The 13,406-nt window shown below is 32.6% G+C and overlaps 1 long non-coding RNA gene across 1 annotated transcript; it reads left to right on the top strand.

The window, feature by feature from the left end:
- The first annotated feature begins 8,550 nt into the window (after positions 1–8,550).
- LOC133189303 (uncharacterized) lies at positions 8,551–12,823 on the top strand. The gene is made up of 3 exons (XR_009721431.1): positions 8,551–8,638; positions 10,748–10,871; positions 12,714–12,823. It is a non-coding gene; the product is annotated as an uncharacterized LOC133189303 (long non-coding RNA).
- The last annotated feature ends 583 nt before the right edge of the window (positions 12,824–13,406 follow it).

Below are 13,406 nucleotides of genomic sequence, written 5' to 3'. Positions count from 1 at the left end.
GACAATGAGCACACAGCGGGTGTGACTCACTCCTACATGGCACCTGATCCCTCCTCTGATGTTTTAGAGGTCCGTATTTGCGCTGCTCCTGATTTGTATTGCTTGAATGGACTTTTGAGCTTGTTATTTCCATATTTCATTGTACAAAGTATTACTAAAAGGTCTGGAGTTAAGGATATACATGAACATATGTACATAAAAAAGCAAGTTGCTCTAATTTAATCATGAACAAGAAGAATTTTTGAGATATTTAAAATTTACATTATACGATTAACTTAGTACAATTGTAGGATCTAAACTAAGAACCAGAGGGAATGGATTTTAAATAATTTTGGTAGTGGGTAACTGCAAAACATGTAAATAATTTGCATGTTAGATGACATCTAACGTGCAAATTATTTACATGTTTTGCAGTTGCCCACTAAGATAAATTTAGTATACTGAAACCGGGAAAAGGGTCATGAATTCAAAGAAAAGGTTTTCTTTGCAAATTCAATATTGGGTCTATTGCTCATAATGATCATTCAAATAGTATATCCCCTTACAAGCCTGGGAATGAAGAGACATTGTATTTTTACTGCATGAGTAACATGGTCCCACCCTGGAGAACCCTGGAACCAAGTGTAATGAATTTTAAAAATTTGAAAATTCGTTATTGCCTATTAAGATACAAACAGTTGACTTGCTAGATTTCCGTAGAAATGTGATTTTGGAAAATGTATTATGAAGGTTTTGAACAAACCTCTCAGGCCCATTTACTGCAGGCACTTGTTTCTTAAAAAAAATTAACCAATAGTATAGTAATAACAAAGGTATCTAACACCGAATTAATGGAATACCCCCCTCCCCAGAATCACAGTCAGTTATAATTTTAGAGAAAATGCACTGGCAAACTGTTTACTACCATTGATACGATAATTTATCTAAACAGCCATATATGGCATGCTTGTCATTATTTTCTTTTATTTCCGTAAACAGCGTCAAAACTCTGTTCACCGACTGGAAAATGCGACTCACATCATGAAAGGTATGTATTAACCTTGGGCAGAGAGCAAATATAAAAACGAGTAGATTTGAAAAATTCAACTCCAATATTTAAATATTGCAGTAAATAAATAAATAATTTTTTTTCCATAAAACATTACGATATTTTTCTGATGTAATTTTTTGAAACAGATTTTAGCCGATCAAAATCAAAGAACATATTCCCCCCAGAGATTTGTACATATTACTTCATAGCTTGAGACGAATTTTCCCGTCGGCGAGCAGTTTTGACGCTGTTTATGGAGATAAAACAAAAGTAGTAAAGGTTTATTCCTGTTTTGCACACATTTGAATTTCAGGTTTTGAAAAAATGTGTGCAAAACGGGAATTTGTCCGGGTAAGATAATTACTTAATTGCTATAGTCTTTATCATGATTGTGAATTTGGAGAAAGAGAATTTACGGAAAGATGGGAAGAAAAAAATTAATTTTGCATTGATATTTTGATTTATTTCTGTAATTTCATAAGAAGAAGAAATATTTTAAAACATAAAATATCATAAATAATCAAAAGTACATTTATTTTCATATGATACTAACTGGACAAGTTCATTTTTGTTTCATTAATTAAAATTGAATTTATTTACTCATTCATTTTATGTTTATTAAATAAAAAACAGGGTGAACAGCTTCATCTTCAGTTGGGTTGGACACGTTAAATTCTTAAAATTTATTCTTTTGAATATATATCGTAATGCATAGGTAAAATACATGTAATTCCAGGTAAATCCCAGACGGAGATCAGACTATAATTGCTATCAAAACACAATTCACACCTATTGTTCTATACCTAATTATCAAATGTGTGCAAAACGGGGACACACCGTAAAGACAAATATGCCACATATGGTTGTGTAGATAAATTATCATAGAAGATATAGGTTCCAGGGTGGTGCTAAGTTAATCATACATTGAAAATGCTTTATATCGTCGAAAATATTTATTTTATTTTTCTCCTGGACATCAAGGAGGGAAATGTTGACATGTTTATATTAAGCTATAAGCCCGATAAGGAAATTAATTATTAAATTCTTTACCCCTTATTTAAAAATACAGACCCAGGGTGTGGCTAACTTGGTCATATTTTGAAAATACATTACAATCTACCTTGTATACTCATGGACATCTGGCAGGAAAACTGCTTGCATAAATACAGTAAGTGCTCTACGTCGTTACCAACAATAAAATATATTGATCCTGTGTTTAGGGTTCACCCCTCCCCCCAAAAGGGTGGAACTGATATTGTCCTTAAAAAATCTACATGTTTGAAAATCTTCTTTGTTAGGCCAACTTTAAAATACTAGTAATGTTTGTTTGCCCTCTCCCGACTCAGAATGAAAGAACTGGGTCGGTAAGTGGGTGAGAAAATTTTTTTCTCTGAAAATTTCAATTTCATTGCTAAATTTTTAACATGTATTTTCCAGAATACATACAAATAATATTGCTTCCTGGAGGTTAAAAAAGTTTTGAGTCAGATCATTTTTAGCCAGTCGGTTTGGAGAGGGCAAACAAACAATTTTTTAAAGATCGCTTTACCAAGTTTAGTGGGCAAACAAATCACATGATTATTTGAGTTGCTAGCGCTCCACTAAAATTGTCAAGGGGCCTTAGTCCATGGTTCAGTTCCATAAGTGGGATTATTTGCTTATATTGAAACTGCCTTTAACAGATGAGTTCAATCATAAAATAGATTTGCATGATTATATATACGTTGCTCACGGTGTTGGTACTATAAAATCTGACTTTAGATGTAAAGAAACTGGCGTTTTCAAGATGTTAAAGTTACTAGAAATTATTTTTTTTCTTTTATGAAAACAGCTTAAAGTATTACAAAATGCAATACTCTTAGCAAATCTAAATATCATAATTATCTTATTTAAATTATTAATTTTGGTCTGAGCTTTTTTTTTAATTCATAATGTAATTTAATTGTTATATCCCGTTATTATATAGTTTTTTTTAAGTAAGTACACATATACAGGATCACAAGAATTAGATCTATAACTAAATATGATATTTTGATATCATCATTATTATCATGACTATATTTGTCATATTATGGAAAGTATTATGAAAAAAAAGCCACCATAACCTAGCTACAATTCGATGAAGTTATGTGATGTCATTATTAACTTAATGGGGGTATAAAATGTTTTGGACTCAGCTCATTCCATTAGCTCACAATTTTCGGGGGGAATGTTTTGTACACAATGATGGTTCCTCTTTGTCAGTTAAATCGGAAGCTTGATTTTATAGCAAGTCTGACGTCAAAATTCTATAAAAATACATGGTTTTAATGACTAAGTGATCTCCAGGCGTAACGAAAACAAATTCACGACTGACAGGATAAACAAGATTCTCATCAAAGTTGAATAGATTTGCCATTTTATTTTTTGACGTTTCCCAATACACTTATAACAGAATGTGAACAAGGGGACTGCATTAACTAAAAGATATTTTAGCATTTAGTGTTTTTCAACCTTTAGTTACTTGATTGTAATTATTGTCTTTTCGAACAATTTGTGGATGGAGATTTTGTTGTCATTTGACATTACTTCCGATATATTATGCACTGTCACATATAAATCTGTCCTTATAAAATTTAAATCAATTAAACTGATCATGATTGGGATATTTGACAGATCTTTTGTAGTAAGTAAACAATTTATGTCCCATATATATCAGGGTTTTTTTTCTTTTTGTGTTCTAACAGACTTCATTGTTTTATGACCGTAAATAATTCATTTGAAGTTTTAGTAAAAATTAAAAAAATCTTACATACACCAATCAAATTTACTGGAGAGCAACATCTAGAATAAGGCAAGTCGGGATCCAATACTGATGTTTCTTTCAACTCCTTGAATTTTGAAAACAATGAACACAAATGAAAACTAAAATATATATTCCCACTAAAAAAGTATTTATAACTATACAATCTAACTGAAAAAGAAGAGCACAGGGCGGCAGTGTTGTATTCGAGTAATATTGCAAGGAAAATCATTTCAATTCCTTAATATAAAAATAAATTGATAGGAATTAGAGAAACTCGGTTTGCGAGCACATCTTAAATCCATTTGAACTTATTTACAAATATTGAAAGTTTTCGGGGGATGGAGTAGATAAAACTGCAAGTCAAACAAACATAACAAAGAATGCGTCTGCCAGTATTGGAATAATCTGGGTTAAAGAGTCTTAAATAAAAGTTATATAGCTGAAAAATATAAAAACAGTTGCATAGAAATATTCAAACCTGATGATACCTTACATCCGAAAATGTTGGATAATTGTGTCGTTAGTTTGTTGTCTTGTATTTTTTTTCCCATTTAAGCTCCATGTATGCAATTAACAGGAATTTACACTTCACTTGCTAATTCTGTTCATATACTGAGCTTAAGAAGATAAATATTAGAAAAGATTGGCAACATAAACGATCAGATATAGCTTATAGACAAAAAACATATGTAAGTAGCTGAATGTGTTGACAGAACAACGATTGATAGACACATGCTGGTAGTTAGTTTTGGTAGTAGTTGGTCAGAGACCAGAAGAGCTCTGTCTGTTCGTATGTTTGTCTGTAAACAATTTTGCAAAATGCTACTCCTCCTACAGTTTTGGTCCGATTTCAATATAACTTTGTACACAAATAGACTACAATAAGATACTTAATTCTATTAATCGCTTTTTGATTTCCATGAACGGTGTTGCCATGGTTACTAAAATAGAAATTTCTGAGAAATACTTTCAAAACACTACTACTCCTACAGTTTTGGTCTGATGCCACCTCTGATGTTTTAGAGGTCCCTGTTTGCTCTGCTCCAAAATTTGTATTGTTTAATGGACTTTTTAAAAAGCATTAAAAAGCCTAGAATTTAAAAAAAAAAAAAAACTGGCCATACAAGCTAATGGTGAGCAATCAGCCAAATATAATGAATTGATGAATTAGGGAAAATGGGTCACTTGAACAATTTATCAAAAGTAAAAATATAAGATCAATCGATCCAGACATGCAATTTCATTGCTCCACTCAATATGGCTTTTGATAACGTTATTCCCAGGTGAGCAATTAATCTGATCATTTTTATCACTCAAATAATTATACAGTTTGCTCACCATGGCATAATTTGTGTTTGAAAATATCATTTCATCTTCTGCATGTAAGATCAAAAACTTTAATACATTTACATTTACAGGAAATACAATTAATTGTCTTTGAACAGTAACAATCCCTCCAATATTAGATAATGTGCATTATTGAAATAGAAATACGTGTAAGTTAATTGTCATTGGAAACAAAAATCGGTTACACTGGCAACATAATTTCAGCCCATATGACCGTAAATAATATTTCACCATGTGAGTGACAGCTATTGGACTCACAGCATGCTTAACCCTGGCATACACCCTGGACATTAGTTATCTCTCTGCCATAGAGAAGCCTTTTCATGTGACTTTGTAACAGGTCCACATAAAAAGGTATGTCACAAGATTATTACCAGCCTTACCAAAATACAATGAATAGAGTTTTACCGTTTTGTGAATTATGAAATCCAGTGCATCTCTGATGTTACTCTCAGTGAGGGGGGAACACTAGCTGCCGGGGGGGGGGGGGTTAAAACTTTAACCTGGTAATATATATTTGAAAAATAAAATGTATAAAACTCTTCTTTTCGACTTTTTTTCTTTTACAAAAGTTTGTAAAATCAAAACTTATGATTTTCAACACTTTAAACAACCATTCTTTACGGTAAATTAAAAACTAGGCTTTTTGATATCATAGACATCTGCTTCTTCAATTAAATGGAACTCGCAATTTTTCTTATCATGTGATTTGGCATCAACAAAATTACTTTGGTAAAAATCACTCTGATTCTACACACAAGCACTCTGCAGGTGCTGGAGTTCCTCATTGACCACATCTATATAGTCTTTAGAGACCAGGTCTCTAACAATGAAATATATGGAGATAACGAACAGTATTCAAGCTCAAAAGTCCATTAAACAATACAAAATAGGAGCAGAGCAAACACGGACCTCCAAACATCAGAGGTGGGATCAGGTGCCAATCGAATATCAAATCGAATCAACTGAGAGATATACACCCCGTATACAGGTGATGAAGGTATATTGCTGCATAAGTAAGGGAAGTTGACGATTGAAAAGTTAAAGTCATCACGTTTTATCATAAAGCTTAATTGTACATACGTAGAGCATAAACAATCTGTTGGAATTTCAATTGACATTAATTGTGCTCCTGTATTAGCCGACCTCTTTTTTTATTCCTATGAAGCAGAATTTACCGGTATCTAGAAACTTCTTAATGAGAAAAAAACAAAAAACAAACACTTGCTATGGCCTTCAACTCATTCAGATATATCGACGATGTTTTATCTATTAACAATAGTTATTTCCATTCATATGCCGACTAGATATATGCTTGTGAAATCGATATAAATTAAATGACACCTCAGAGTCTGTAACATCTGTTTCATATTTGGATGTTTAATTGGCTATAGACGATAAAGGCTAATTAACAACTATACTGTATGACAAACGAGATGACTTCAGATTTTCCATCGTCTACTTTCCTTATTTATGTATAAATATTTTCCACTATCATCTGCAAATGGTTTTTATGTCTCCTAACTTATTCGATACTCAAGAGTATGCTCCGTTTACCATTTTTAAACAGAGGCAGACTACTGTTAGATACGTTGATGTTAAAGGAATATCAACAACCTCGTTGAAAGTCAGCATTTCGTAAATTCTATGATCGTTATAATGACCTTGTTAACAAATATAACATATCATGGGTATTTTATCAAACATATTTCATACCAATTGTTAGGCCTTTGTTTTTATATTAAATTAGGCTACGGAATAGTCCGTCTACCTGTAAAATACATAGGGCTCACGGCGGGTGTGACTGGTCGACAGAGGATGCTTACTCCTTCTAGGCACCTGATCCCACCTATGAAATTTCCGTGTTTTATACCCTGTTCAAAGATTTGTTTTGTTAATCATATAACACATACTCAATATATGTATATGACCAATCCGTTGGAATGAACCCCATCTTCCATCCTTCTGAAATGTGGATCATAAGGGGGGATTTCCATTTTTGCAGAGGTTTCATTGCTCATTGTTGGCATGCCTATTCAATGCGGATTCAGATGTCCAGTAAAAAATATATTTTTTTAAAAATTTAACAAATTATCCGCTTTGGACATCATTATGCCGGGAATGTGTATTCCAAAATTATTAATTGTGAGCTTGTTTTCTAATTTTAAAGTTTACAGTGTATATCAGCAAAACAACTACGAAAAGTTTTAAAGACAGTACCTGCAATTTTCATCCAACCTCTCGGCTCCAATACTGTAGAAGCAATTGAAGTTCGCAATTAATATCATTCCAAGTGTCATATATTAAACTTAAGATTTAATCCGCATTGTCAAAGGGTAATTCATGATTCGTATCATATCATAAAACCAATTTTCAGATTTTTGTATATTTTCCTCGTAGAGGATGTGAAAGTTATTATTGAAGGTTATGTATAATCAGTTCAAAGTCTCATGCTCCAAACATGATTTTAGTAAACTCGAAAATGTTAACGTCTTGACGAATAAATTATTTAAACGTAATTAAGTATTTCTTTGTATAGATTTATTATTTAAATTTTTGATTATCATTTAAATTTTTTCATATGTTCTTGAAAAAAATCCTAACGTGTATATAATTAAATATTTTTTAATCTTCTTTACAACACCAATTTATCCCCACCAAAATTTTGACAAGTTTCCTCGAGAGTTCAAAATTAATTAATATATTGCAATCAATTTAACAACTAAGAAGACAAATGAACCTTTGACTAAGGGTAAACAATTTCTAAACCTTGTCGAGGGATTTCATCTCGTTATTGCTATGCAACATTATGTGTGTAAGATGCTCATTTAAATACTGTTATTGGCTCTATGTTTTCACCGCCCAAAAAAGGGCGAGAGAAGTAAATTGTATGGCAAGCCCTTTTACTATTTATTCGTAAAATAATTTTTTCTTTCAATAAGAGAGATATCTCTTTAGCTTAGAGAGATATCTCTTTAGCTTATAGAGATATCTCTTTAACTAAAAGAGATATCTCTTTGACCAAGAGAGATATCTCTTTGACTAAGAGAGATATCTTTATAACCTAGAGAGATATCTCTATAAACAAAAGAGATATCTCTTTTTGCAAGAGAGATATCTCTTTTACTTAGAGAGATATCTTTTTAAGCTAGAGAGATATCTCTTAAAGCGAGAGAGATATCTCTTAAAGTTAGAGAGATATCTCTTTAACAACGTTAAAAGAGATATCTTTCTGAGTTAGAGAGATATCTCTTTAGATTTTCAAAAAGAGATATCTTTCTAAGTTAAAGAGATATCTCTCTTAATGAAAGAGATATCTCTTTTCAAGTTATCTTTAAAATGATATAATTATTCCTCCCTTATAATACGAAAGCGAGGCCAGACACCACATGGCAGGAAGTGTAATGTTTGATGATCATATATACGGTAGATCTCTGCCTCTGGAATAGATTCAGCATGCCCAATCCCAGAATGAAGTATGTAGAAAGAAATGCTAAATCCCTTGTTTGAAACAACAAAAGGATAATGGCTACTTTGTTGATAAACATGCTAAAGTCCTTATATTCAGGAAAACGAAAGTAGGCTAGCAATAATCTCAACTGCGATGGACCGAATTTTCTCAGCTTTTGAAATAATCAGCTGTTTCTAATTTTAAATCTAGACAACACTGAATTACTTGTCATATTTATTTAAGTTATATTGTAAAATAGGTCAAATTTAAAGACTACTTTAATTAACTTCCTCGTCGAAATCAAGTTGGAGAAATCGGGTGGGGTCTATTCCGTTGAACAGTGAACTTTTGCTGAATATTTTTATTGGGCGTAATTAATGTTGTTTTGTGGAAAAAAAGTGGGGAGATTTGCTCCCAGCCAACCACCAGCAATTCTACAATTAGCCCCATTACGTTCTGATACTCATGGTTTAATGCACAGGTGCTTGGGGACAGGACCCCCCCCCCCATCAGGCCCGTTGCAACGATTTCAAAAGGCGAAAGGGGGGGGGGGGTTAGCAACTTCTCCAAAAAACATTAATGGCTCTCTGAATTATATTTTTCATGATTTTTTTAAAGCATTTGTTGATGTATAATGCAATATAAAAATTTACAATTGATGCAATAAGCTATACATGTATATGTATCCAGAGATATATATGTCTCTGGTATCTGATGTACCCCCCCCCCCTCCAAGAAAAATATAACCTCTCTATTTATATCATTGGTATATTTTTATACATAGCTTATTAATGCATTAATTATGAATTTTTATAGTGCATTATACATCAACATATATGCTTAAAAAATCAAAAAATAACTTGGGAAGCCCAAAATTTTAGAGGGTTGGGGTGGGTTGTGTTCCTGTTCCCTTGAAGCACCTGTGGTTTAATTATGTACCCGGTACATTTTGTCTCTTGTCTTTTATACAATAAGCAGAACTCTGATTGATTGCAAAGATCAAAAATATGCGCTAGTCATTATCCTTCAATAAATTGCACAAAAAATTAACAAATTTAAATAAATTCAGTCTAGCTAAAATTAGATCTTTATTCCGCTCCAACAAGATTGCTACACATTGCGATCTAGTTGGGTCTAATTTTAAATTTTTTCTGCTCTCACTAAAGGAAAGGGATCAAGACATTCTTTGATTTTGATGCAAATTCTATTGCATGAAATGGAAATAAAAATTATAATAATCGATTACCAAGTCATAATTGCAACACTTCTTTTATGGAAATCTATAGCTTGAACTTGTTTTTTTTTTTTTTTAGAAGTTTGAAAATTTGCCTTAGCAGAATAGAAATACTTTCCTTGTCATATGAAATGTAGGAGAATATAGGTACCCCTTTATCTTCAGAATTTTTATGCCCTTGTCATAAAATGGTGGGGGGGGGGCATATAGTGTTACCCTGTTCCGTCATTCCGTCATCATTGAATTTCCGTTCATTATCTCGGCAACAGTTGTACACATTCAACTCAAATTTGATATATGGATACGTCATAGGAATATGCAGGTCAAGTTTGAATTTGGTCATGGTATTGACAGTTATCCCCCTTGAACTTGGAAAAGATTTAAAAATTCTCAATTTCTAATCATTATCTTGGCTACAAATGTGCAATTTACAATTTGCAATTTGAAATTTTGGCTGTCTGCAGGGGCATTTGTGGTGTTACCACACACATCTAATTTGTAAAATAAAATTCTTGCCCTTTGGTCTTTGTTTTCATTTCCCAGCAAAATTAATCTATCATGGTACATGTACATTCTCTGACAATTCCTCAAAATTTTTTTTTTATATTTTTAAAATCAAATATTTCTGAAATTAAGCACAGTTTACGGTTCAGTGCAGTCGTTTAGGGTACATACCTGAGTAATATTCCAAATCACTCTTCATTTAATTTTATTTAAATGCAAAAGGTGTAAATAATTTTATGCCAGAAATTGGCTGTTTGGTATTGACAGAAAGCAGTTTCAGTGACTATGACACAATTCATTGAGTATACCTTCCATAAAGTAACCATGACTGGGAGATTTTTTTTAATCTCTGATATAGTGTAAAACAGGTCACTTCAAATAATTTGTGTGATGCAGGTTGAGACATCTGAGTTGTGTCCCCTCCTTTGTCATAATGCCAGCTAGTGTAAAGATGAGATTGATCAATGTACTCTAAGCTAACTAGACCTGGTGTATTCCTAAGGGAATAGAGAGCCAACAGGTATTTATTCTTACTGATTGCATGACTAATTATTAATAAAATATATTAATCATATCTTAATGAATTCCATCTGTTCAACAATCTTTGATTTACCTCATTACTTAAAAAAATGTTACACAGAGGAATTGTCCATTACAGAAAGACAACTATAGTTGTAAGGGTCCAATCACTATGAATCAATTTCATTGAACATTTATATGGGAATGGGATATAACTCAGTCAACAATATTAGTTTTCTTTATAATATCTTTAGCTTTCAAATTTTATACATGTTTGGCCACAGAAGGAAGACAGGTAGTTTATGAGATCACACAAAATAAGTTTGTTTGTTTGTAGACCATTCTGCGTCATCACATTTATGGTGATGTGTTAAATACACATAAATAAATACATGTATAACTTTAATTCACTCTGTCTTACAAATTAAAACCGTTCAATATTATATACAGAAGTAGTTGATGAAAGGTTGACACCTACATACACTGTAAATGAACTTAAAATTTAAGAAATACCAGGTACATGTTCTAAGATTGAATTGTGTGTCTTTCAAGGTTGTTTACTTCCATAATGAATTAATTAATTAAACCCTTAGTTTGGCCCTCTCTCACTTTAATATTTTTAGCTCACCTGAGCCGAAGGCTCAAGTGAGCTTTTCTGATCACATTTTGTCTGTAGTCCGTCTGTCTGTCCGTCTGTAAACTTTTCACATTTTCGACTTCTTCTCCAGAACCACTGGGCCAATTTCTACCAAACTTGCCACGAAGTATCCTTGAGTAAAGAGAATTCAAATTTGTTCAAATGAAGGCCCACGCCTTCTTCCAAGGGGAGATAATTATGAATTCGTGAAAATTTAATGGCATCATTAAAAAATCTTCTTCTCAAGAACCACTGTGCTTGAAAATATGAAACTTATATGGAAGCATCCTCAGATAGTGTACATTCAAGTTTGTTCACATCATGACCTCCGGGGGTCGGGTGGGGCCGCAATGGGTGATCAAAGTTTTACATAGGAATATATAGGAAAAATCTTCTTCTCAAGAACAGCAAAGCCATGATTGGTCTTATTTACATGGAAGCATCCTGAGGTAGTGTAGATTCAAGTTTGTTCAAATCATGACCCCTGGGGGTCGGGTGGGGCCACAATGGGCGATAAAATTTTTACATAGGAATATATAGGAAAAATCTTTAAAAATCTTCTTCTCAAGAACAGCAAAGCCATGATTGGTCATATTTAAATGGTAGCATCTTCAGGAAGTGTAGATTCAAGTTTGTTCAGATCATGACCCACGAGGGTCTGGTGGGGCCACAATGGGCCATCAAAGTTTTACATAGGAATACATAGTAAAAATCTTTTAAAAAAAACTATTTCTTAAGAACAGCAAAGCCATGATTGGTCATATTTATATGGAAGCATTCTTAGATTAGTGTAGAATCAGGTTTGTTCAAACATGACCCCTGGGGGTCGGGTGTGGCCACAATGGGTGATCAAAGTTTTACACAGGAATACGTAGGAAAAATCTTTAAAAATCTTCTACTCAAGAACAGCAAAGCCATGATTGGTCATATTTAAATGGAAGCATCCTCAGGTAATGTAGATTCAAATTTGTTCAATTCGTACCCCCCCCCCCTTGAACCACTTTTATATTTAAACTTTTCAACCTTTCAAGACTAAACTGATTTCTGCTTTTTCCTAGCCATAGTGCTCAGGTGAGCGATGTGGCCCCTGGGCCTCTTGTTTTTAATTTTATATTATCTATTCCTTTATTTGCTTGGCTTGACATTGAATGATCAGTTACATTACTACATTTTGTTATATTTATTTTTGAAATAATAATTTCACAGGTGAATCACAAGAAGCAACTACCTAAACAAAGTTGAGAATCTGAGGGTGTCCTACCAAACCTATCCTGTCCTGTTTGAAGAATTCCAGGCCAAGAAAAGTGATGCACAGACTTCTATACTCTCTGAACATTTATTTGTTTTTAAATATCTAAAATTGTTTGAAAAAGTTTAATTACTTACTTGTACTGTGTATATGCATGCATGTATCCACATTTCAACAATGACAAAGCAATTTATTCCCAAGTCAATAAAACAATGTATCAGTGTTTTCAATATCTTTATTTGAATTCAAGATAAAAAGGTTATTACTTGTGTTTTTGTGTACTGGTAATACATGCTATGAAAAATTGTAATATCATAAAGTATAGTCGCCCTGATGCTTATACTTAAGTGACTTTTTTTTATTTAAGAGGGTCTTCTCAAGTTAAGTCAGTAAAATCTAAATCTGCAAAAATTCTATCATTAAGGATTCAAAAATACCTTCCAGTTATGGCTGAATTGTCATGGATTCTACCTGCATGTATACTATAATTGAACTATGCCGATATAATTCAATAACTGTGAACAAACTCCAACATTATACCCCCTATGCATTTTTTTTTGAAAATGCCAATATCAATTTTCTAAATGTGACCTTGAACTTGCCAAAATGATACTGGTTAAGAAAGAAAAGATGCATCTTCTATTCATCAT

The sequence above is a fragment of the Saccostrea echinata genome, unplaced genomic scaffold, assembly GCF_033153115.1.
Source record: "Saccostrea echinata isolate AGI-Se365-2 ecotype Australia unplaced genomic scaffold, CSIRO_AGI_Sech_v1 ptg000001l, whole genome shotgun sequence".
NCBI lineage: Eukaryota > Metazoa > Mollusca > Bivalvia > Ostreida > Ostreidae > Saccostrea > Saccostrea echinata.
This window is presented reverse-complemented; position numbering and strand designations above follow the sequence as displayed.